The sequence below is a fragment of the Nerophis ophidion genome, linkage group LG05 (assembly GCF_033978795.1).
Source record: "Nerophis ophidion isolate RoL-2023_Sa linkage group LG05, RoL_Noph_v1.0, whole genome shotgun sequence".
NCBI classification, from domain to species: Eukaryota; Metazoa; Chordata; class Actinopteri; order Syngnathiformes; family Syngnathidae; genus Nerophis; species Nerophis ophidion.
Window position 1 is genome coordinate 40,700,763 of NC_084615.1, and position 26,650 is coordinate 40,727,412.

A 26,650-nucleotide genomic window follows, 5' to 3' on the forward strand; every position below is an offset into this window, starting at 1 on the left:
ACTGCACTAGACGCGTCACACACACCCTGTGTATACACAGACACACACACACACACACACACACACACACACACACACACACGCGCACACAGCAAAATGAGCTAACGTTACGCTAAAAGCCAATTAGCCTTCACCTCCAGCCAGAACTGCGAGCGAGCTGAGATGCATTTTAAGTTTCTAAAAGGTCAACGGGCTCATAGTGATGTTAGTAGTAGTTGTGACTGGGAAGTGTTTTTTATAGTTTGGGGAGAGTACGCTGTCTGCTGCTAAACACGTATCTGCTCGACGCTGAAGCATTGACAACATGCGCTCTGAATACGCACTGCTGATTGGCTTTGTATGTAACCAATCAGATGGTTGTGTCGGCGGGACAACGCTGGGTGCCCAGACAGAGGCAGAAAGCACAGCAGCTTGTTAAGACTTTAGCTTACAAACTCGTTCGATACACCTCCGAACCGGACCGAAACCCCTGTACCGAATTTAATACAAATACACGTTCTGTTACACCCCTAGTATTTTCTCAATATGATGCAATATCCACTTTGCGAGTATTGCAATTTGCCCTGTTGTCTCTCTTTCTCGTGAATAAAAAATGTCCCAAAAAAAAAAAAAGAACCCATTTTCGATTCCCATCCTTAATCACAGGGTTTGAAGCAATACAAGTTTGCAAAGCTAGAATGAAAACTGCATCGTAACCAGAGATTAGGAACTTTCCACATCTGAATCAATACGGTACCATTTACTGATACCTGGGAAGTGATACTGGTACTCACCGGTACACATTTTCAATACTTTTGATTGTGTTCAAATATGTTAATACATGTTAATTGTTAATTTATTTATTTTTGACATTTAACATAACACATATACAATAATTACACATAACTTACAGTTTAACAATATAACAATGCCACATGAAACCATGTGTTAATGTCATGATGGAGGGGGGCGGGGGGTCGCAGCTTGCTGCGGGGTTTGTTCTCCCGGGATGCAAACGGACTACTCTGGACCAGGTGTGAAGGTAGGAATATTATTTAATTATTTGACTCAAAAGCGAAAACAAAAAGGGCGCACAAGGCTAAGGCAAAACTTAACGCAGGATACAAAAAATAACGCTTAGACAGTAACTATGGACATGAAACAAAACTTGCTAACTGTGGCATGAATAAACAAAACTTACTTGGCATGCATGAGACAAACAATACAGAGCATGAATCTATTGCTTGAATAAAGCAATGTGAACTAAGCATGAAAGGGCAATGTCGCGTGGACGACTAACTGGCAAAACAGGCTTAAATAAAAGTCTCTTGATTAAAGCAGGTGCGTTTTTTACATGAGGCAGGTGAAAACGATAAGCAGCCATGGCAACCAAACCAAACTCAGAGGTGTCACAAACAGGAACTAAAAAGTCCAAAACTAACAGAAAATACAAAACTATGATCCGGACCACGGATCATGACAGTTAATCACAAAGATAATTATCAAGGCGTAGGTCAGGCTGATTACGAAATAAATACTAAATTGAATATACTGCAAAAGATGGGATTCATACAAACTGATGAAAAATAAATTAACATACAATTTTGCAGTGCTAAAATGAATAAAAACAATAAGTTTTTTAAATAAACTGTCAATAAAATTGAAGTGCAAATTAAAATAGAGTTTCACCTCTTTACAACTTTTTCTCCAGACTTTTGTATGATATTTCATTACTGTTACAAGTGGTGGAAAAGTGTATTACAAATGTCCGAATGGAGACAGCTGAGAAACTAATTTTTCCAGCCCAATTGGGGGCGCTCATGGCCCAACAATGTGCCCCAGCCCTATGGTTAAGAAACACTGATTTAATAAACTTTAAATTCAGTTGCAATTCCAAGACGTTTGATGGCAGTAATGTCAAGGCTACGGAAAACCTGGGCAAAGAAGGGCCCGTTCAGCTTTTCACCCGGCCTACCGGACGTCTGCAAATTATTTTTTAAAACCAACATCAAAGCTGGAAACGACAATGTAATCTGCACTGCAGTTTTAAATTTACTGTGAGTCTTGAACTATGAAACGTATTTAAATGGTTGGAATCTGCACTTTTGAGTTATTACAGGCTACTACGGTAATCTCCGTCACAGAAGTTCCAGGCAGACAAGCTACAAAGCAAAAAATAGGCAGGGTTTTTGTACAAAGCAGTCATCTAGAGACATGAATGTCAAAGAGGGAGACGGAGGCAGATTTCTACACTGCAGAAAAAGTGATATTTTATCAAATATGTGGGGATTTTTAATCCTCTGAGTTCATGTTTCGCCGTGTTTGTTGCATATTTGTTGCATGGGCATTTATTTTAAAAGATCGAGCTCAGGGAGGTGATCTAAGAACTACAGAGCGGAGACATTCATATGTTCTTAATAGGGCTGTCAAAGTTAACGCGATAAAGGAACTTTTAGTTACCGCGTTAACAGAGATTTTTTTTTAACGCAAGTGTGACGGACTTCCTGCCGTCCATGTGTGGGTTGTCGTGACGATGGACACAGGACACATCGTAGCAGGTCTGATTTGTGTTTATTATTTCAACAATCACTTTATCCTCTTGCCTTTTTGTCGCGCCACTTTGCAGTGCGCGGGCGTTTCCTGCTTCTGGCCGCGGGGCACCTTGCGGTGTCCACGGTTTGCGTCTGTGGCGGGGGCTCATCGTCTCTCGGGTCTTGGTTGTCGTGCTCGTGGTTGGTGTCGTCAGCTGGTTCTTTCTCCTCTCTCTCCCCTCTCCTCGTGCCCCCTTCGCCTCTCTTATAATCTAGCCGCAGATGGAGAGATTGTGAGCCGGTGTAGGTTGTACGCACCTGATTGAAATTGCCGCTCTCGTGCTGCTCAGCGTGCGTCACGCCTCTTCTCGCAGTCGCAGGCCCCGCCTCCTGGCCTCCCTCTTGGCCAAGGCTGTCTCTCTCAGCCCGCTGTCGGCCCGTCGGCTGCGTCTCTCCACAGCAAGGTTGACGTTTTTTGACCCTCGGTCTGTTCTGCAGCTTGGGGAAATGTGTAAAGCTGTTCAATTATTGTTGAATCATAATCTGGAATATAGCTCGCAGAACTGCACAAAAACAGGGGGAATTTATAGAACTCTCAGATACAAAGATATGGAAAGTGGACATTCTCTATTACAGGAGTCGGGAACCTTTTTGGCTGAGAGAGCCATGAAAGCCAAATATTTCAAAATGTATTTCCGTGAGAGCCATATAATATTTTTTAACACTGAATACAACTAAATGCGTGCATTTTTAGGTCAAACAAACATTTTTAGGGTGCAAAAAGTTGGGGCGGTATATCTCGGTTGGTAGAACGGCCGTGCCAGTAACTAGAGGGTTGCAGGTTCGATCCCCGCTTCCGCCATCCTAGCCCCTGCCGTTGTGTCCTTGGGCAAGACACTTTACCACTTGCTCTCAGTGCCACCGACACTGGTTTAAATGTAAAAATTAGATATTGGGTTTCACTATGTAAAGCGCTTTGAGTCACTTGAGAAAAAGCGCTATATACCTCACTTCTTATTCTTTTTAATAACATTGTTATTCTAAAGCTAACCAATAATAAATATGATACTTCTTACCATTAATGCGACTTCTTGAACAGGTGGATAGAAAATGAATGGTTGGATTAAAATGCATGAGAATGTTGTATAATTTGAACATTATTTTTAACACTGTGATTACCAGCGGAATTATTCATTACTTATCGTGTTAAGCAATGTCAGCTAAGATTTTTCTGAGAGCCAGATGCAGTCATCAAAAGAGCCACACGCACACGAACACACACACACACACACACACACATAGTTAAGTGTCTTTACGCTGACAATGTAATCATCCATTCATGTAAAACAATAATGTTTACATTAGTATCTTTCAACTGTTAACATCAGAGAAACAGTGTCCCCCGTAATAGACATCTTTTGCTGATTCACAGAAAAGTAAACAGACAATTTAACGTTTAATAATGTAAATACCTCACCAATTGATGCTGAGATCAAATATATTTTCCTGGTGAAGTAACTTTTCACCAGTGCATTTCTACTTAAAACACGCATAACACATCCATTCAAATTACAGGCTGAGTCAATGTTATTGAAAAAAAAAATGTAAGTCAAAACATCCCAACTTTTGAACGGTTTTATGTGTCGTCTTGGAAACACCCGCATGAACACATGCGGTGTGCTTTGTCTCACAGTACTCAGGCCAACAGGTTGTGTTTTCGCCAGGGTTTGTTTGTCTGTTGGTAAGCATCCATCCATTTTAATCTGCTTTTCCTTTTAAACCTCATGGACAGACTTTGGTGAACATTTCCAAAAAAAACCAACAATCCTTTCTCTCCCCTTTACGACCTCTGACACCCAGAACTCTGTAGATGATTACTTTTCAGACCGGCCAATTAAAAAATCCCCGAAAACCCCCCAAGTGTATTATACTGTCACATGTCACTCTGAGGAGATAAACAGATAAAGATGGATATAGATAGAGATAGATATAAATAATGGAAGCCTGTGAGTAAAGCACTGATTGGGTCATATTTTCCACAATAAAAAAAATGACTCCTAATACTATACAGAAAGACCACAAAGAACTAAAACTAACCACTGTCCCCTACCTGCGCCGCTGGGTGTAGATTAAGAGCAGCCGGAGAAGCGCACCGGGAGGTCAAAGATTGTTTAATGAATCAGAGCTGGGGGGGGTGAAGCCACTGCTGTTTACGAGATACGGTCTGAAAAAAACATTCACACACACACACACACACACACACACACACACACACACACACACACACACACACACGCACACATGCACACACACACACACATGCACGCACACAAGCTCAAGAGAGGTTTCTATTTTTGCCCGCAGCATTCGTTTGCACCACAGATGATTTAACAGCAATTTGAGCAGTGTGGTGATTATTAACTACATCTCGGACTAATTATAGTGTCTTGTTACTCCTCTAGTGGTGAATTACGTTTCCAGGAGAGCTAATAAAATACCACTATCATCACATGAAATGATTAATGTGGATTTTAGGATATTTACTGGAAAGCTGTTGGAGATGTAGCCATGTTCCCGATATCTGATCTGATGAGAAAACAAATGCTGACACCATCATTATTTAAAGGAGCCATATGTTACAAGTTCATGTCAAGTCATCATTAAATGGCCCTGATATTTTAAAAGGCATTAATAAATCATGTTCTTTTCGAATACCTCCATAACTAATGACTATAGTTTAGTCGGGATATGCTCATTTCAAAATTTGATTTACAGCCCCGATATCTGCTTTTTTTCATGCTCTTTTCATGTTCCAAGTAAGATTTCTTTATTCATGCTATAGTTTTCAAGTTTAGTTTTATGTCCATAGTTTTGCCTTCGTGATAGTTTTTGTTTTCTTAGTCAAGTTTTGAACCTATGCTGTGAGTGCCTTTCGTTTGTTCCTTTTTTTCGAGTTAAGATTAAAATCACTTTTTTACCTTCACGCCTTGTCCGGCCCAGTCGCTTCGCACCTCGGGAAAACAATCCACACCTAAGTCCAAGTCTTGACAGTTTTTTCATTTCGATGCCCTGCCCTCTTCTGTTTGACCAATTAGAAAGTCTGTATGTGTGTCACATCCAGGTTGCCAGTTATGCACCGCCATCTTCGTCTAGCTACTCCCACTGGTAAAGTTACTAAACATGCCAGACCTTAGTAAATCTAAAAGGCCTTGTTATGATTTTCGACTTATTCATGACAAAGTCAAGAACAAAAAGAGAATTTGTATCGGGGATGCCTTTGAAAGATGGAGATGGTTGAAGGCGGACTAGATATTTGTGTCGTTTTTAATTTTTTTATCTGACGCCAAAATAAAACTGCAATAACCGATTACAAAAATGCTCCAATGAGGCAAAGTTACCTGTACTTGACTGTAGTTGGGTTATGCTGAGAAAATTAAGCGCCAGTTTTTCCCTGATCCTGCTGTAAAAAGGCCTTTCATAAATGTTTCCTCGGATCATTGTAAACAAAAATCCCGTTGCTTGTGTAGGACCTCTTTACTGTTTCTGAGGAAGACTTTCGCATGTTATCTGCACCAAATGTTCTATAACCCCTCCAAAGGAGGGAAAAAAAACATTTAGCTTCAACTCATCATACCTTATCAGCCACCTGAAATACCAGCATCGTTACGAAAGCGTTTTGAAAACTGAAGCTTGAGGCTTGTGGAGTAGGAAGGGGATTCATATGTACCCATTCGTCATGTTTACCTGACGGATGAAACGTGACAAATTGCACGAACGCACTTCAGCCACCAGACAGCAGTAGAGTGTTAAATATTTCAAAATGTGTTTTGATGCAATTCCAACTATGGCCACAGCGTCTATTGCTATGTAGAGTGGCAGTTTCCATCATTTTCAGTAGACTGCTTTGCAATACGATTAGTCACCCCTCTTCCTCTCACACAAGATCCACCCAGGAAAGGGACCACATGAATACCTTCCCAATTGTACCTTGCGCCGTTTGTGAAAAGACCTAACTGCCTACTGTAGTGGAACTGAGTTATTCTGCAGGCATGCTTTTACTTTGAAGGCTGAGTTTACAGGCTACAGGATGTATTACAACAATGTTTGCTTAGCAGACAGGAAACTGTACTACAACAGAGGATTATTTCCATGAAAGTTAAAATATATTGGGACCTTGATGTACAAACTTATTTTGTTCTCAACTAGGGTACGTAAATAGAATAGTTTGTATATTAAAAGCCTACTGAAATAAGATTTTCTTATTTAAACGGGAATAGCAGGTCCATTCTATGTGTCATACTTGATCATTTCGCAATATTGCCATATTTTTGCTGAAAGGATTTAGTAGAGAACATCTACAATAAAGTTTGCAACTTTCGGTGCAAAGAGAAAAGCCCTGCCTCTACTGGGAGTCGCAGACGATGACATCAGATGTTTGATGGCTCCTCACATATTCACATTGATTTTAATGGGAGCCTCCAACAAAAAGTGCTATTCGGACCTAGAAAACGACAATTTCCCCATTAATTTGAGCGAGGATGAAAGTTTTGTGTTTGAGGATATTGATAGCGACGGAGTAGAAAAAAAAAAACAAAAAAAAAAACGCCATTGCATTGGGCCGAATTCCGATGTTTTTAGACATATTTACTGGGATAATTCTTGGAAATCCCTTATCTTTCTAGCGAGTGTGTTAGTGAGTTTAACAGTACCTGATAGTCGGAAGGGTGTCTCCACGGGTGTCTTGATGCCAATGTCTCAGGGGAGTCGACGGCAGCTATGGATGGCACACATTCAGCTTTTCTCCGGTAAGAAGCAACTTTTTAACCACAATTTTCTCACCAAAACCTACTGGTTTACATTCCGTCGTGATTCATGTTCGCTTGACCGCGTTCTGATCCATAGTAAAGTTTCACCTCCAGGAATTTTAAACAAGGAATCACCGTGTGTTTGTGTGGCTAAAGGCTAAAGCTTCCCTAATGCATCTTTCTACTTTGACTTCTCCAATATAAATTGAACAAATTGCAAAAGATTCAGCACCACAGATCTCCAAAATACTGTGTAATTATGCGGTTAAAGCAGACGATTTTTAACTGTGTATGTGTGTAGCGCTCATACTTCCTAAAAACCCGTGACGTCTTGCGTACACGTCATCATTACATGACGTTTTCAAGACGAAACTCCCGGGAAATTTAAAATTGCAATTTAGTAAACTAAAAAGGCCGTATTGGCATGTGTTGCAATGTTAATATTTCATCATTGATCTATAAACTATCAGACTGCGTGGTGGGTAGTAGTGGGTTTCAGTAGGCCTTTAAAGCAAATATCACCAAGAGAAACAATTCCAGCCTCAACAAAAGTCCATATATTAGTAAGAGTTTCTACACTTTAAAGCACAATATAAAGCGTGATACAGTACTGTATATAAAACAAACATAACATGGTGATGGGTTGATGTTAATAACAAAATCCAAACAACTTGCTGACCTGCAGCTGCCCTGACACCATGCACACCCTCTGGTGACCTCACAATTTGAAATTCCAAAACTCCTTAACTTTAACAACCAAGTCGCTACAATAATTAGGAAAAAACCCCCAAGAAAATCCATTTTACATGGTTGGTTAATCTTTTTGGTGTGCAGCGGAAGAAAGGTGGAGGGAAGCTGTGTCGACAACGCTATGAATACTTCCTGAATGTTTCAAACCACTCATGGTTTGCCTATTGTTTTATTTTGGACTGATATTTCCCCCAGGGATCTATAAAGTATTTTCTATTCTAGTCTATATTGAGCTGGCAAAGGCTGAGAATACACCGTGTGTGTGTGTCGGTCTCGTGAATGTCACTCTTTTGTTTTCTGCTTTTTTGCCACAAGTCTCCCCTCTGATCTGGCAGTCATAAGCTGTAGTGTTTTTACACTTTAGACCTGTTTGCTGTCTCCGACATCGCTGCTTTACGACAGCCCACAGGCAGTTTACTTCATCAATATTACAACAACAACACAGCCGTTTGGTTGGATCAAAGTTAAGCTTTTTATTTTTTTTAAACCGTTGCGGGATTTAAAAAGAGCTTTAATATTTTAGTAGTTTTGTTCCTTTTGTATTTCTTGTGTAGTTTTATTATTTTTCTAGAACAAATAGAATAGAATAGTATAGAAAGTACTTTATTGATCCCTGGGGGAAATTCAGCACCACAGTTCGCTCACAATAGACGATAATAATAATAAATAAAATACAACCTATATTATATATATAATATATGAATAGTATAAATCTATTCTACATTTAAGTCCAGTCAAGAAGGAAGGTATGTATTATACAGTCTGATCGCTGTCGGTATGAAGGACCTCCTGTGTCATTCCGTGTTAAATTTAGGGAGTCTGAGCCTTCCACTGAACGTGCTCATTCTCTCCACAAGGTCCGAGTGTAGTGGGTGGGAGGTGTTGTCCATAATGGCTAGGAGTTTTGCTAGACTTCTCCTTTCTGACACCACCGCCAGAGAGTCCAGCTCCACTCCCACCACATTACTGGCCTTCTCTACCAGCTTGTCCAGTATGTGTGTGTCTCTCGCTCTCAGCCCAGCAAGCCACGGCGTACAAGAAGGCGCCCGCCACCACAAAGATGACAGCAATGTGGTGTAGAGTGTATATGTATGGTCCTCCACCTAGCATGAGATTACTTTTGGTTAGTTTGTTGACACCACGAAAGCTGTCAGGTTAGTTCCTTGAAAGCGGGAGTCATGGCTTCAAAGGGCAGGTGGCAGCAGGCAGCGTGCAAGTAAACGAGTCTTTCATGACAATTAGTCACACTTCCAGTGCAGCGGGGAAAATCATTATCGTCCAGGTTACATCATATTGTCATCTTCCTATTGATGCCATTTCCTCGGCTCTAGCAACCCCGAAAGGGACATGCGGTAGAAAATGGATTGATGACAGAAACAATACATTGGGCAACCTGCCCAATTAATCAATCAATTAATGTTTATTTATATAGCCCTAAATCACAAGTGCCTCAAAGGGCTGCACAAACCACAACGACATTCTCGGTAGGCCCCACATAAGGGCAAGGAAAAACTCACCCCAGTGGGACGTCGACCATGATGACTATGAAAAACCTTGGAGAGGACCACATATGTGGGCAACCCCCCCCAGGGGACCGGAAGCAGTGGATGTCGAGCAGATCTAACATGACATTGGGAGAGTCCAATCCATAGTGGATCTAACGTAACCGTGGGAATCAAGTCCAAAGTGGATCCAATATAGTAGTGAGAGTCCCATCCAAAGTGGAGCCAGCAGGAAACCATCCCAAGCGGAAGCGGATCAGCGGCGCAGAGATGTCCCCAACCGATACACAGGCGAGCGGTCCATCCTGGGTCCCGACTCTGGATGAGCGGTCCATCCTGGGTCCCGATTTTGGACAGCCAGTACTTCATCCATGGCCACCGGACCGGACCTCCCTCACAATTAATTGATTATACTAGTGGCGGGCCGTGCGTTTCCCGCCTTCAGTAATGTTTGACTTCAATGATTACCTCTCAAAATACCATCATTGATGTCCCCACATGACCATTGCTAGAGAAATACTATACAGGAACACATTTAAGCACTAATGGGCATTGTACAAAACGGGTTATTTTCTGGCACATTTAAAAATCGATTAAAATCAGCAATTAAAACAAATCTTATGTGGTACTGTCAAAATTAAAATTGCAAAAAACATATTGAACATGAAAAAATAAATAAATGAAATATCTGTACTCACATTTTATCGCCAGGACAGCTGAGCTAGCTTCCGACATGGTCTCACAAGATGTAGTTTCTCTTTAAATATTCTCCTTGAAAACGGCCTTGCACATAAATGTGTTGTCTTGTCTAATCATAAAAGATGCAGACGAGGCGTGTTGGCTGAGTTCCTAAAGTTTACTCCACAGCGTGCTCATCGATAACATCAAGCTGCCGACATGTCTACATTCAACAATCTAAACAAGGCTACTGCACATGCTCTTCACTACTGTGGCATGCTCTGTTATGGAGTTCTGATGTTACTTGGCTCATAACAGCACAATATATATCTGCCTTAGGCCATCTAGAAGGCCTTACTGACAACAACTAGTGATCTGATTGGCTATCCCAACTGTCTATCACCTTTCTGTCCCTGTTCAAGTTAAAGGCCTACTGAAATTAGATGTTCTTATTTAAACGGGGATAGCAGGTCCATTCTATGTGTCATACTTGATCATTTCGCGATATTGCCATATTTTTGCTGAAAGGATTTAGTAGAGAACATCGACGATAAAGTTTGCAACTTTTAGTCGCTAATAGAAAAGCCTTGCCTTTACCGGAAGTCGCAGATGATGACATCACATGTTTGATGGCTCCTCACATATTCACATTGTTTTTAATGGGAGCTTCGAACAAAAAGAGCTATTCGGACAGAGAAAACGACAATTTCCCCATTAATTTGAGCGAGGATGAAAGATTCGTGTTTGAGGATATTATTAGCGACGGACTAGGGAAAAAAATAAAAAATAAAAAAATCGCGATTGCAATGGGATGGATTCAGATGTTTTTAGACACATTTACTAGGATAATTCTGGGAGATCCCTTATCTTTCTATTGTGTTAATAGTGTTATAGTGAGTTTAATAGTACCTAATAGTCGGAGGGGTGTCTCCACGGGTGTTTTGAGGCCAGTGTCTGATGGAAGTCGACGGCAGCTGTATGGATGGCACAAGCTCAGCTGATCTCCGGTAAGTGGCGACTTTTTACCACAATTTTCTCACCGACAACTGCTGGTTGACATATGGTCGGGATCCATGTTCGCTTGACCGCTCTGATCCATAGGAAAGCTTCACCTCCGGGAATTTTAAACAAGGAATCACCGTGTGTTTGTGTGGCTAAAGGCTAAAGCTTCCCAACTCCATCTTTCCACTTTGACTCCTCCATTATTAATTGAAGACATTGCAAAAGATTCAGCAACACAGATCTCCAAAATACTGTGTAATTATGCCGTTAAAGCAGATGACATTTAGCTGTGTGTGTGCGCAGTGCTAATATTTCCTTACAGTCAGTGACGTCACGCGTATACGTCATCATTCCACGACGTTTTCAACAAGAAACTCGCGGGAAATTTAAAATTGCAATTTATTAACTAAAAAGGCCGTATTGGCATGTGTTGCAATGTTAATATTTCATCATTGATATATAAACTATCAGACTGCGTGGTGGGTAGTAGTGGGTTTCAGTAGGCCTTTAAAGTACCAATGACTGTCACACACACATTTGGTGTGGGGAGATTATCCTCTGCATTTGACCCATCACCCTCACCCCCTGGGAGGTGAGGGGAGCAGTGAGCAGCAGCAGTGGCAACGCTCGGGAATCATTTTTGGTGATTTAACCCCCAATTCCATCCCTTGATGCTGAGTGCCAAACAGGGAGGCAATTGGTGCCATTTTCATAGCCTTTGGTGATTCAATGCCTCATGAGGCTTCATCTGATGGTCAGATGAAGCCTCATGAATGAAAATGTTTATCAGTTTGATGTTCGAACTGATAAACATCTTTTTTTTGTGCAAATAATCATTAACTTTAGAATTTGATGCCAGCAACACGTGACAAAAGAGTTGGGAAAGGTGGCAATAAATACTGATGTTCGGATGAAGCCTACTAACAAAAAACAAAAGTCGGAAGCAAAACTCAAGGTATTCACTAACCGGGTCCGTGACTCCAGATATTCATAAACAATGATCCCAAACCGACGTAGACATGTGACAGGCTGAAATACTGCCCAGGTGATCATCAGCGGTAGGTGGAAAACATAATTACTAATCACCTCCAGGTGATGGAGACAGCATGAAGCATCCAAATAAGGCTACTGCAGGAATAATACAAACAGAACAGAAAGAAAGATAAGAAAAAAAGAGTGTGAAACAGGAAGTGAACCAAAAACACCCAAAAATAAAACAAAGAATGGCCTGGCATAATAGGTTGTAACAAAATACACAAACTCCCACCTCGACCCCAAGAGGGACAAGCGGTAGGAAATGGACGGATGGAGAGTCCCACCTGTCAGCTCCTGAAGTTTCACATTATTCTCTTTGAGCAAGGAAATAGCTTAACATTTCAAAATAAGAAGACGGGAAGTAGCCGCTGAATTGCACGCCCGTAAGCTCGCTTCGCTGAGGTAATTTATTGAATCACTTCTATGTCTACACAAGGAACATTAGAACCGACTGGCGTTGTGAGGCGTGACGTTACATCACACATGACCGGTGGTGCACGGCGGCGAATACCGCTCCTCGCCATTAACCATCAAACTGTCATTACTTCACTTAAAAAGGTTGTTTGCAACATACTGTATACACGGCTGCTTAACTCTCCAAAGTCTTGTATATTCTGCTTTGAGCATGTGAACTGTGCCTCATGTGACACGTACACACACTAGTTGTGCTTGTTGTCAGCTAATGTTAGTGATTTGGCAGAGTTTAACTGCTAACGTTAGCTATCACTAATAGATTTGGCGTTACCAGTTTTCCCCCACTCATGAATACTTTGTGATGGGACTGTCTGTGAATTGAGCTTTTCATTACGATGCCAAGCGTTTTTTTGCTAACTTTGTGTCTCTCCCAGGGCTCCAGAGGTGGGTAGAGTAGTACCATTTCTACAGAGTAATATGACTCATGTAAAAGTAAAAAGTATCAAATCAAACTTTATTCATAAAGTGCTTTTCATACTCAAAAGAAATGCAACACAAAGTGATTTATAGACTTAAAAATTAACCCCCATCATCAATCACACGCACGCACGCACGCAAGCACACATTCTTGAATTTGCTACCTTCTTGAGATCTCTGAAAAATGTCTGCCTCATTAAGGACCACTCTTTCTAGATATATAAAGTTTTATTTACAATATTAATAATACAAACATACTATGCAAATATTAAAAAGGTAAGGTTTTGGTAAATATTTTTTTGTTTTGTTTTGTTTTTAATCCGTTTTTATTCTTAATTATTTACTTCAAGTTATTACAGTATGTCCCTATATACATATATATTTTTTGGATTAATTTTTTAAATTAATTTTGGAATGCGCCCAAGGGGGCACATTTCAATTTCTTACGCACAGTTGTTATTTCATATGTTGACCAGAGGGGGAGCACTTTTAAAACCGACAAACGGTCGATTCGAAAAATCACTCCTTTTTTGGGACCACCCAAATTTAAATAGATTTCACTACTAGGGGTACAAGTGAGATATTCTCAATTAGATACAATGGTTTTCCGTAATGGGACCATGATTTCGGTCCTAACTTGTTCATCGGTCCTCTTGTGGAAAGTACTTTTCCTTGTTAATGTCTCAAGAAGGGTAGAAATACAAGGACACACACACACACACACACACACACACACACGCACGCACGCATGCCTAAAATATAAACAGTAGTGTACTAAAGACAAACAATAAGTGACGAAAAAGTACCATCCATCCATTTTCTACTGCTTATCTCATAATCAATAAACAAGTCAATAGTCAATAAAAACAGTCATGACATTAGGGACAATCTAGAACAGGGGTCACAAACCTTTTTGAAACCACGAGCTACTTCTTGGGTACTGATTAATGCGAAGGGCTACCAGTTTGATACACACTTAAATACAAACCCTGTTTCCATATGAGTTGGGAAATTGTGTTAGATGTAAATATAAACGGAATACAATGATTTTAAAATCATTTTCAACCCATATTCAGTTGAATATGCTACAAAGACAAGATATTTGATGTTCAAACTGATAAACACCTTTTTTTTTTGCAAATAAGCATTAACTTTAGAATTTGATGCCAGCAACACGTGACAAAAGAGTTGGGAAAGGTGGCAATAATACTGATAAAGTTAAGGAATGCTCATCAAACACTTTTTTGGAACATCTCACAGGTGTGTAGGCTGATTGGGAACAGGTGAGTGCCATGATTGGGTATAAAAACAGCTTCCCAAAAATTGCTCAGTCTTTCACAAGAAAGGATGAGGCGAGGTACACCCCTTTGTCCACAACTGCGTGAGCAAATAGTCAAACAGTTTAAGAACAACGTTTCTCAAAGTGCAATTGCAAGAAATTTAGGGATTTTAACATCTCCGGTCCATAATATCATCAAAAGGTTCAGAGAATCTGGAGAAATCACTCCAAGTAAGCAATATGGCTGGAAACCAACATTGAATGACCGTGACCTTCGATCCCTTAGACGGCACTGTATCAAAAACCGACATCAATCTCTAAAGGATATCACCACATGGGCTCAGGAACACTTCAGAAAACCACTGTCACTAAATACAGTTTTTCGCTACTAAGCTAAAGCTCAACTGTGTAAAGCGAAAGCCATTTATCAACAAGATCCAGAAACACCGCCGGCTTCTCTGGGCCCGAGATCATCTAAGATGGACTGATGCTAAGTAGAAGAGTTTTCTGTGGTCAGACAAGTCCACATTTCAAATTATTTTTGGAAATATTCGACATCGTGTCATCCAAAGGGAAGCGAACCATCCAGACTGTTATCGGCGCAAAGTTCAAAAGCCAGTATCTGTGATGGTATGGGGATGGGTTACTCATGCCCAAGGCTTGAGTAACTTTCTAATCTGTGAAGGCACCATTACTGCTGAAAGGTACATACAGGTTTTGGAACAACATATGCTGCCATCTAAGCTACGTCTTTTTCATGGACGCCCCTGCTTATTTCAGCAAGACAATGCCAAGCCACATTCAGCACGTTACAACAGCGTGGCTTTGTAAATAAAAGAGTGCGGGTACTTTCCTGGCTCGCCTGCAGTCAAGACATGTCTCCCATCGAAAATGTGTGGCGCATTATGAAGCGTAAAATACGACAGCAGAGACCCCGGACTGTTGAACGACTGAAGTTCTACATAAAACAAGGATGAGAAAAAATTCACTTTCAAAGCTTCAACAATTACTCTCCTCAGTCCCCAAACGTATATTGAGTGTTGTTAAAATAAAAGGTGATGTAACACAGTGGTGAACATGCCCTTTCCCAACTACTTTGGCACGTGTTGCAGCCATGAAATTCTAAGTTAATTATTATTTGCAAAAAAAAATAAAAAAAGTTTATGAGTTTGAACATCAAATATCTTGTCTTTGTAGTGCCTTCAACTGAATATGGGTTGAAAAGGATTTTCAAACCATTGTATTCCGTTTATATTTACATCTAACACAATTTCCCAACTCATGTGGAAACGGGGTTTGTCAATTGCCAGAAATAGCCAATTTGCTTAATTTATCTTTAACTCTATGTTATTATTAATAATTATTGATATTTATCTTTGTGGAAACACTGATCATCTCGTTGATTTCTCACAATAAATATATATAGAAACAGATAAATATCAATATGCAACACTTTATTTTTGTATTTTCTCTAAGTGCACATTTTTCAAATTGAACATTTTCAAATGATCACTTCAAATACAGTCTTGTGAAATCACATTGGGTTAAGAGTGTAAACCGTGTGACAGAAGATGGTTCGTCTAGGAGCCTGAGGTATGAAAGATGACAAAAACTAGTTATCTAGATTTCGACTGCATTAAATGTATTGACCCAAGAACATAAATACCACAGATAACACAATAGAAAATAAAAAAAATCCCAAAACAAAAACACAAGATACATTCCTGCTTCCTTCTTGGACCCAGTCCACAGTTCGGTTCAAAAAGGTACATAAACACAACGACTTTTGCGTCAGTCCAAAAGTTCAGTTCCAAAAATAAAAGTAATCCAAAAATGGTTCGCAACGGAGGAGAAAAAAAAATGCTTGTCCTACCGCATAGTTGTTTAGCTCGCCATTTTGTTGAGTTGAGTTTGAAGGTGGATAGGGAGCTCAGGTTGTTTGGGTCACCGGGTATTCCTTCCCGAAAAAAAAAAACCTAACCTGACAAATCGAGGGCAAAACAACACACCATGTACAGCCCGATAGTTAATCGAACATAGTGGCTCTAATTATGAAGTTTGCAAAGTGTGAGGATGAGAAGATTTTGAGCGTTTCTTCTCCAGTGCGTCTCACAGCAACCACAGCCACAGCAGACGGGAGGGACTCTCCTTAAAAGGAAGCGAGCGCCATTTTGGGGCAGGAAATAAACCACCAGAATAAAAGTCTTTGCACTGTATGCATGTGTTTAAAGGGTATTTTAAATATGGGTTACAACAATATCCCATTTTAACTAGCTAGCCCAGGGGTGTCAAACGTACGGCCTGGGGGCCGAATCAGACGGGATGAGTTTTCTATGTATAAAAAATAAACCTGAACTTTTTGAATGAAAGAAACTGCTGTTCTAAATGTGTCCACATGATGTTAATACATCAGTTGAGGAAAAGGATCAAACTACATAAATAACATACTTTAATTTATCGCGATAGATTGAAAATAAACACCAATGAGTTGACTGATTACCATTATCACATAATTTATTCAGAAAATATAAATGACAACAAATCAATCAATCAATGTTTACTTATATAGCCCTAAATCACTAGTGTCTCAAAGGGCTGCACAAACCACTACGACATCCTCGGTAGGCCCACATAAGGGCAAGGAAAACTCACACCCAGTGGGACATCGGTGACAATAATGACCCAGTGGGACGTCGGTGACAATGATGACTATGAGAACCTTGGAGAGGAGGAAAGCAATGGATGTCGAGCGGGTCTAACATGATACTGTGAAAGTTCAATCCATAATGGATCCAACACAGTCACGAGAGTCCAGTCCAAAGCGGATCCAACACAGCAGCGAGAGTCCCGTTCACAGTGGAGCCAGCAGGAAACCATCCCAAGCGGAGGCGGATCAGCAGCGCAGAGATGTCCCCAGCCGATACACAGGCAAGCAGTACATGGCCACCGGATCGGATCGGACCGGACCCCCTCCACAAGGGAGAGTGGGACATAGAAGAAAAAAAAAAGAAACGGCAGATCAACTGGTCTAAAAAGGGAGTCTATTTAAAGGCTAGAGTATACAAATGAGTTTTAAGGTGAGACTTAAATGCTTCTACGGAGGTGGCATCTCGAACTGTTACCGGGAGGGCATTCCAGAGTACTGGAGCCCGAACGGAAAACGCTCTATAGCCCGCAGACTTTTTTTGGGCTTTGGGAATCACTAATAAGCCGGAGTCCTTTGAACGCAGATTTCTTGCCGGGACATATGGTACAATACAATCGGCAAGATAGGATGGAGCTAGACCGTGTAGTATTTTATACGTAAGTAGTAAAACCTTAAAGTCACATCTTAAGTGCACAGGAAGCCAGTGCAGGTGAGCCAGTACAGGCGTAATGTGATCAAACTTTCTTGTTCTTGTCAAAAGTCTAGCAGCCGCATTTTGTACCAACTGTAATCTTTTAATGCTAGACATGGGGAGACCCGAAAATAATACGTTACAGTAGTCGAGGCGAGACGTAACAAACGCATGGATAATGATCTCAGCCTCTTTAGTGGACAGAATGGAGCGAATTTTAGCGATATTACGGAGATGAAAGAAGGCCGTTTTAGTAACGCTTTTAAAGTGTGCCTCAAAGGAGAGAGTTGGGTCGAAGATAACACCCAGATTCTTTACCGTGTCGCCTTGTTTAATTGTTTGGTTGTCAAATGTTAGAGTTGTATCATTAAATAGAGGTCGGTGTCTAGCAGGACCGATAATCAGCATTTCCGTTTTTTTGGCGTTGAGTTGCAAAAAGTTAGCGGACATCCATTGTTTAATTTCATTAAGACACGCCTCCAGCTGACTACAATCCGGCGTGTTGGTCAGCTTTAGGGGCATGTACAGTTGGGTGTCATCAGCATAACAGTGAAAGCTAACACCGTATTTGCGTATGATGTCACCTAGCGGCAGCATGTAGATGCTGAAGAGTGAAGGGCCAAGGACCGAACCCTGGGGAACTCCACACGTAACCTTAACGTAGTCCGAGGTCACATTGTTATGGGAGACACACTGCATCCTATCAGTAAGATAAGAGTTAAACCAAGACAGGGCTAAGTCTGACGTATCAATTCGTGTTTTGATACGTTCTAATAACATTTTATGATTGACAGTATCGAAAGCAGCGCTAAGATCGAGGAGCAGCAAAATAGATGACGCATCAGAATCCATCGTTAGCAATAGATCATTTTTGCGAGGGCTGTCTCCGTGGAGTGATTTGCCCTGAAACCGGATTGAAAGGTTTCACATAGATTGTTAGACGCTAAGTGTTCATTTAACTGCTCCGCAACAATTTTTTCGAGGATTTTTGAAATAAAGGGAAGGTGAGACACCGGTCGGTAGTTTACCATGAGGTCAGGATCGAGGTTAAGTCTTTTAAGAAGAGGATGAATAACCGCTTTTTTGAATACTAGGGGAACAGTGCCCGAGGAAAGTGATAAGTTTATAATATTTAGCACTGATGGACCTAATAATACAAAAAGCTCCTTGATCAGTTTCCCAGGAAGAGGGTCAAGTAAACATGTTGTTTGTTTTATTCCATTTACACGTTGTAACAATTCCTCTAATGTTATTTCCTCAAAATGAGAGAAACTATTTTGGAGGGCAGTATCCTCCGTATATACCATCGTATAAGTGTTAATAGAACCCCGTTGTAGCTGGGACGCATTGTCTTTAATCTCCTTTCTAATGACTTCAATTTTCTTACTAAAGAATTGCATAAAGTCATCAGCTGAGTGGGTGGAGCTACTCGAAGGTGTCCCTTGTTGGGTTAGCGATGCTACCGTACTAAACAAAAATTTAGGATCGTTTTTATTACGGTGGATGAGATTTGAGTAATATTTAGCTTTAGCTAAGGTAAGCATGCGTTTATAAGTTATTAAACCATCCCTCCATGCTTGATGGTGCACCTCAAGTTTAGTCGTGCGCCATTTGCATTCCAGCTTTCTACATAATAATTTCTGAGCTCTAATTTCTTCTGTAAACCACGGGGTACGCTTTTTTGGAGCCTTTTTTAACTTTAGCGGTGCTATGTTATCAATGGTTTCGCGCAAGGCGTGGTTAAAGTTGTTACTGAGGTTATCAATAGAGCCCACATACTTTGGGAATGGTGCCATTACCGAGGGCAGTAGGTCAGCGAGAGTTGTCGTTGTGGCTGTATTAATGTTGCGGCTGCTATAGCAGGTATTATTATTATTAGTTTGACGAACATGCGTCTGAACCTCGAATTTTATCGGACAATGATCGGACAATACTTTAGTATACGGGAGTATCGTAACTTTGGAAACGGTGCTACCCCTGACAAGCACTAGGTCTATCGTATTACCGTTGCGATGCGTGGGTTCATTTATTATTTGTGTGAGACCACAGCTATCAATTATAGTCTGGAGCGCTACGCACGGTGGGTCCGATGGGGTATTCATATGGATATTAAAGTCCCCCATTATGATTATATTATCGGCGTGTGTCACTAGATCAGCAATGAACTCTGAGAATTCATTGATAAAGTCCGAATAGGGCCCTGGGGGGCGGTAAATAACAGCCAGGTGTAGAGGCAGCGGTGTGACAGACCTCATAGTAAGCACCTCAAACGATTTATATTTATTATTTATGTTAGGACTAAGGTTAAAGTTTTCGTTGTATATTAGTGCGACCCCCCCACCCCTTTTAAGAGGACGAGCAATATGCGCATGTGTAAAGTTAGGAGGACATGCCTCATTTAGCGCAAAAGAGTCATTTGGTTTAAGCCAGGTTTCGCTGAGACCGATGACGTTAAGATTGTTGTCTCTGATAATATCATTAACTAACAACGTTTTGGGAGACAATGATCTTATGTTTAAAAAAAAACATATTATAGGTAGTGGGCTGTTTTAGGGAATTTTTTTATCAAATTATCCGTAGTAGCAATATTAATAATGTTGTGTTTATTATGCCCAGTGCATTTAGTATAATTACGACCATATCTAGGAATTGATAAGACGGGAATTTTCCGATTGTTTGTTTGTTGCTTTGATAAACTGCACGCATCATAGTTAGCCACCTCAGTAACGGGAATTTTCCGATTGTTTGTTTGTTGCTTTGATAAACTGCACGCATCATAGTTAGCCACCTCAGTAAAACACATGTCCAACTCTGAAACACTCAAAGCAGAAAAAACTTGTTCTAATTTAACTGACACCTTACCCAGACCAGTAGCCTCGCATCTTCCATTTAAATCCGGCTTCAGGATGGAGGGAAGTGGTGTTCTGTGGGGATTAGCCTTCTGCTTTGTTTTTAGCCCCGCTCGGCATCCGCGTTTCCGATCACACCGCTGGCGTCTGCTCCGTAGACGGCCCCCGCTGCTACTATACTCCCCTGCTTCACAGGCCGCTGGATGTAGCCGCCGAATTATTCCCATGCTAGTTAGCAAGTCTAGCAAGCACGCGTCTATCAGTCCAAAACGGCCCGATATGTCCACATCCAGAAGTGTCTGGCGGTCGTACGTGATCACGGAGTGACCACGATGTGAGCCAGCCATAAAGTTTGTAGAATTGTCCGGTATTTCTGCCAAATGTTCCATCTTTAGCAGGAGCTCCGCGATGTCGCAGAGATGTATCAAATAAAGATAGAATACTATTAACCGCAACATGTAAGTGTAAAAACAAACAAATCCAACAACATTATGATTTTTACATTTTCAGAATGTGCTTGTTCTATTTTTAAACAAAGAAAACAATCTGGAGTTGTCTTTATCTTTAAGTTATCGTGCTTGGATTTTACCAGTCTGGCCCACTTTGGAGTAGATTTTTCTCCATGTGGCCCCCGATCTAAAATGAGTTTGACACCTCTGAGCTTGCCACTAACATTTTTTAACAAATCATGAATTACTTTTCACCATGTTTGTACGAATAATAACTCATGTAAAATACAAAAGTCAACTCTCAAATTTTTTCATAAATCATGTCAAAATGGACACCAAATCACCAAAGCAAGACCATCTTGCTAATAAATAAATACAATTTAAAAAAATAGAGGCTGTTTCCTGGGTATGACCTTAAACTACATCCAGGCATGAGATGGGAGGTTGTGTGTGGGTTAGTTAGTCCCAACTAACGTCTATAAAATGCACACAAAGAACCGTTTGCACCTTCTCTTGTGACTGGCGGGCGGTTAACGCCATAAAGCTGAGCGGGTCCCTGGGTAAATGACAACCAACAGGACAGACTAAGTTCAACAGCCCAGTAAGGCAATTAGTCTAGGAGAAGGATCTCTGATATAAAATACCCCTTTCAACCCGCACCAAGCCAGCGTGGAAGGTGTAGGCTGATAACCAGCATGAAAAGTACGCCAAATGGCAGAAACATGCTGAGGCTTTCGTCCAGCAGTGGACTGACAACGGCTGATGATGAATGATGAAGAGGCAGCTCACTGGTAAGTGCTGCAACTTGAGCTATTTTTAGAACAGGCCAGCGGGCGATTCATCTGGTCCTTACGGGCGACCTGGTGCCCGCGAGCACCGCGTTGGTGACCCCTGATCTAGAATAATCTCTTTCCGCAATACTTCTCCTCTTAGTCTATTCTTAAAACCCACTATGCTAGTGACTGATAGCAGATATTGTGGAAGTCGATTCTAGTAAGTGATTGTCCTATACATTAGTCTTTTTCAAAACATCACTTTTGGGTTTAAGACGGGTGAGAGCACCTCTTAGGGCTAGCCTGGTTCTAGGGCTGTGAATCTTTGGGTGTCCCACGATTCGATTCAATATCATTTCTTGGGGTCACGATTCGATAATATATTGATTTTTTCGATTCGATTCGATTCGATTCTCGATTCAAAAACGATATTTTTCCGATTCAAAACGATTCCGTGTTCATTCAATACATAGATTTCAGCAGGATCCACCCCAGTCTGCTGACATGCAAGCAGAGTAGCAGATTTTTGTAAAAAGCTTGTATAGTTGTTAAGGACAATGTTTTATCAACTGATTGCAATTATGTAAATTTGTTTTAACTATTAAACAAACCAAATATATGACTTATTTTATCTTTGTGAAAATATTGGACACAGTGTGTTGTCAAGCTTATGAGATGTGATGCAAGTGTAAGCCACTGTGACACTATTGTTCTTTTTTTTATTTTTATAAATGTCTAATGATAATCTCAATGAGGGATTTCTAATCATTGCTATGTTGAAATTATAACTAATATTGATACTGTTGTTGATAATATTCATTTTTGTTTCACTACTTTTGGTTTGTTCTGTGTTGTGTTTGTGTCTTCTCTCATTTGCTCTGTTTAATGCAGTTCTGAGTGTTGCTGGGTCAGGTTTTTTAAAAATGAGAATCGATTCTGAATCGCACAATGTATTCGGATCGATTTTTTCCCATACCCTTACCTGGTACCATAGTTGTGACTGTCACTAGCAAGCAACAGCTGAAAATACAGATATAAAGGTTCAATGGTATATAGATGTTTTTTAAAAATAGAATCAAACTACACGCTAGTCTTTTGCCAACTTTCATCCATGACAATTCATGATGCATGATCTCAATGCCGGGCCTAAATGAGCAATGGAGAGCTAGTCTGGCAGCTCTGATTTGGGTAAGCTGGATTTTATTTAGATCTTGTTTAGATGCATTAGACCATATTGCTAGTCAATATGTGACAATGCAAGGGATTGTATAACTTGCTTTGTAGTTTTGGTAGTTAAAAATAGGCACTTCTTCTTATGATTGAAAAGCTTCTGCTCATTTTTGTTACTATGTTATTAATGTGAGTGGCCAAGATAGTATTTCATCTATTGCAACTCCCAGCAACCTGGCCTCTTTAACTTTTTAGTTAAGACACCAAGTTATTGTTAAAAGTCATGTTTTATTTCCAGACAAAAGCTTCATACAGAGTGGAACAAAACAAAACAGTTCAACATCAACTAATGTTAATCTTTACACTCCCACATTACATTTTTGATTATAATGTGTTGTTTGTGTTCGCTGCAGGATTTTAAAGAAATATATGAATATACAGTATGTAACAGCATAAAAAGCAGACTATTGAAAGCATCCAGACGAGACCGTGCTTAAAGTACGTGTGTGATTGTGAGCGAAGCTGAAGAGGTGTGGGCTGGACCATAAAGACAGCTCCTTCAGAAATGTGACAGGTGGCTTACCTGCAGTGACTTGCAGTGACGGGGCCTCACCTGCCATCATGGAAAGAAAAAAATGTAAAAAGAAAAAACAAATATTATATTGTTATATGTATCCAGTGATTATACTATAAAGTTATTTTCCATTTAACTTCACCAGTTGTAAATTATTTTTTTATTCAAAATCGCTTAATTTTCACATTTGCCGTTCAAATACTGAGAATTACTGTACATTATATACTGAGGTATATAATGCACAGTGTATTTTGTCAACAACTGTATGTGTGTAACGTATTTGTTCTGCTGGGCAATCATAAAACTGCTGCGAAGACGCACAATGTGAGGCACCTGTTCTCCGGCCTCCTGGTGGTAGAGGGCGCTAGTGATCCCAGAGATCATTCTTGCACCACTCGGCTAGGCCTGCATGGGGACATCTGAAGCCGGTATGTTTTAAAGTTGTCGTTTGCCTGCATATCGTAAAAACAACCGTCCAACATTTTACAACTAATTGTAAACTTATAGGTGCCGACCATCAGGGCCAAGTTGCGACGAAAGAGTGTGTCAATGTTGAGATATTAAGCCTAGTTGGTAAGTGAATTTGTTTACTAATAGTAGCTACTAGCCGTATCCATGTATTTTCTATGGGTGGTTAGCATCTGGTTTTAATCCCGTTTCCTCCAATGTTTCTGATCCGATTGAATTTATATTTATGTCGAGTCTTTATTTTGGGTACATAAATATGGTGACTGAGTATTGTGGCGTTTTAAGGCCATTTGCATTTTTTTATGCTACAGTGATGACAATGAATAAACACAGCCGCTGGAGCGCGGTTACACCTGTCATGGTGACAACACTGTGTTACACCTGTCATGGTGACAACACTGTGTTACACCTGTCATGGTGACAACACTGTGTTACACCTGTCATGGTGACAACACTGTGTTACACCTGTCATGGTGACAACACTGTGTTACACCTGTCATGGTGACAACACTGTGTTACACCTGTCATGGTGACAACACTGTGTTACACCTGTCATGGTGACAACACTGTGTTACACCTGTCATGGTGACAACACTGTGTTACACCTGTCATAGTGACAACACTGTGTTACACCTGTCATAGTGACAACACTGTGTACTGTCGTGTTTGTTATTTTGTACATACATGTGATTATTTAAATTGTTAATGTTAGCAGTATTATCTCTAATAATGATAATAAGTGTAATTTATTTATACTATACTATACTAGCTAAAGTACCTGCTACATTAAGTTAAAGTACCAAAGATTGTCACACACACACTAGGTGTGGTGAAATTTGTCCTCTGCATTTGACCCATCCCCTTGTTCACCCCCTGGGAGGTGAGGGGAGCAGTGATCAGCAGCGGTTGGGAATCATTTTTGGTGATTTAAACCCCAATTCCAACCCTTGATGCTGAGTGCCAAGCAGGGAACAATGCTCGTATGAGCTTTTAAATATGACCCGTTAACTGCTGCCAATCAAAGGGTGAATAAGATACTCTATAGCAGTGGTTCTCAACCTTTTTTCAGCGATGTACCCCCTGTGAATATTTTTTTATTTAAGTACCCCCTAATCAGGGCAAAGCATTTTGGGTTGAAAAAAAGAGATAAAGAAATAAAATACAGCTCTATGTCATCAGTTTCTGATTTATTAAATTGTATAACAGTGCAAAATATTGCTCATTTGTAGTGGTCTTTCTTGAATTATTTGGGAAAAAAAGATATAAAAATAACTAAAAACTTTTCGAAAAATAAACAAGTGATTAAATCATAAATACATATTACTACACATAGAAGTAATCATCAACTTAAAGTGCCTTCTTTGGGGTTTGTAATAGAGATCCATCTGGATTCATGAACTTAACACCAAACATATCAAAAAAAATACATCTTTAACATCAATATTTATGGAACATGTCCACAAAAAATCTAGCTGTAAAAACTGAATATTGCATTGTTGCATTTCTTTTCACAGTTTATAAACTTACATTCATATTTTGTCGAAGTATTATTCAATAAATATATTTATAAAGGATTTTTGAATTGTTGCTATTTTTAGAATATTTTTAAAAAATGTTACGTACCCCTTGGCATACCTTCAAGTACCCCCAGGGGTACGCGTACCCCCATTTGAGAACCACTGCTCTATAGGGTTCATATGTTTATAAATCTGACTGTGATGAAGTCAGTGCCTCACCAGCCATGAACCTCACCACACGTCACTGCTTACCTGTCTCATTTTAGGCTCGCCTGGGCCCTCACCACTGCCAGGCGCATTTATTCCCATTCTGCGCTTCTCCTCCAGCTCCATTTAACGCCGCCGCCTTCACTCAGGAACCTAACAAGCTCTCGGAGAGTTGCCAGGGAGCCTAAGTAGCACTATTGTGTCCTGGGGGGGCGATGAGAAAAAAGACAAACTGAGGATAATTCTCAACATCGTCGTGACATTGCGTGTATGCAATTGTCTCCAGTGGAAGGTTAATTAGGCAGCTTAAGTTTATAAAATTAAGTGTAATATTTTGCTTGACCTTATTATCTGCAAGAGCACAAACGGTAAAAGCAACATTTTCCTGTTTTTGTCCAAAGTCCGTCCTTGAGCGCTGTCTACTTACCGTCTCTCTTTACCTGTTGACGTCGCATCCTGTCTCCCCGATCTTGTTACTTAAAAGTCAGGACTGTTACGGGATTGACGTTTTAAGAGCTAGTTCAGGCTGTTTTGCATATATTCATTTACAGTGCAGGGTTTCTATTTCCTGCTTGATTTGTGCACGGTGCCCTAATGGACCGGCTATTGTGTGTGTGCTGGTAAGTTTATATGTGGCTAATTTAGACATGCCTCCGCTTGCTAATATGCCAGCTAATGGCCAGAAATAATGATTGCTGCAAATGAGAGTGCTATTGGCGACTCCAAACACCCCACGTTGATCATTCAAGATGTCTCGGTAGATGTCTCTTGTAAGAACATGAACATTTATTTCAGCATTATTTCATACTTGCCAACCTTGATACCTCCAGGGGGAGTATATTTATAGCTGGAT

General features: G+C 40.4%; 1 protein-coding gene and 1 long non-coding RNA gene across 5 annotated transcripts in view; one reads left to right on the forward strand and one right to left on the reverse strand.

The window, feature by feature from the left end:
* Nucleotides 1–26,650, forward strand: part of LOC133553098 (exostosin-1) — a 368,373-nt gene that overhangs the window by 70,883 nt on the left and 270,840 nt on the right. The gene's annotated exons all lie outside the window — the stretch shown is intronic.
* Nucleotides 23,300–26,650, reverse strand: part of LOC133553101 (uncharacterized) — a 49,950-nt gene continuing 46,599 nt past the window's right edge. For both annotated transcript variants that reach the window (XR_009806841.1, XR_009806840.1), the window contains 2 exons: nucleotides 25,843–26,001; nucleotides 23,300–23,644 (listed from right to left, as the gene is read on the reverse strand). This is a non-coding gene — a long non-coding RNA (uncharacterized LOC133553101). The remainder of the gene's footprint in view (nucleotides 23,645–25,842; nucleotides 26,002–26,650) is intronic.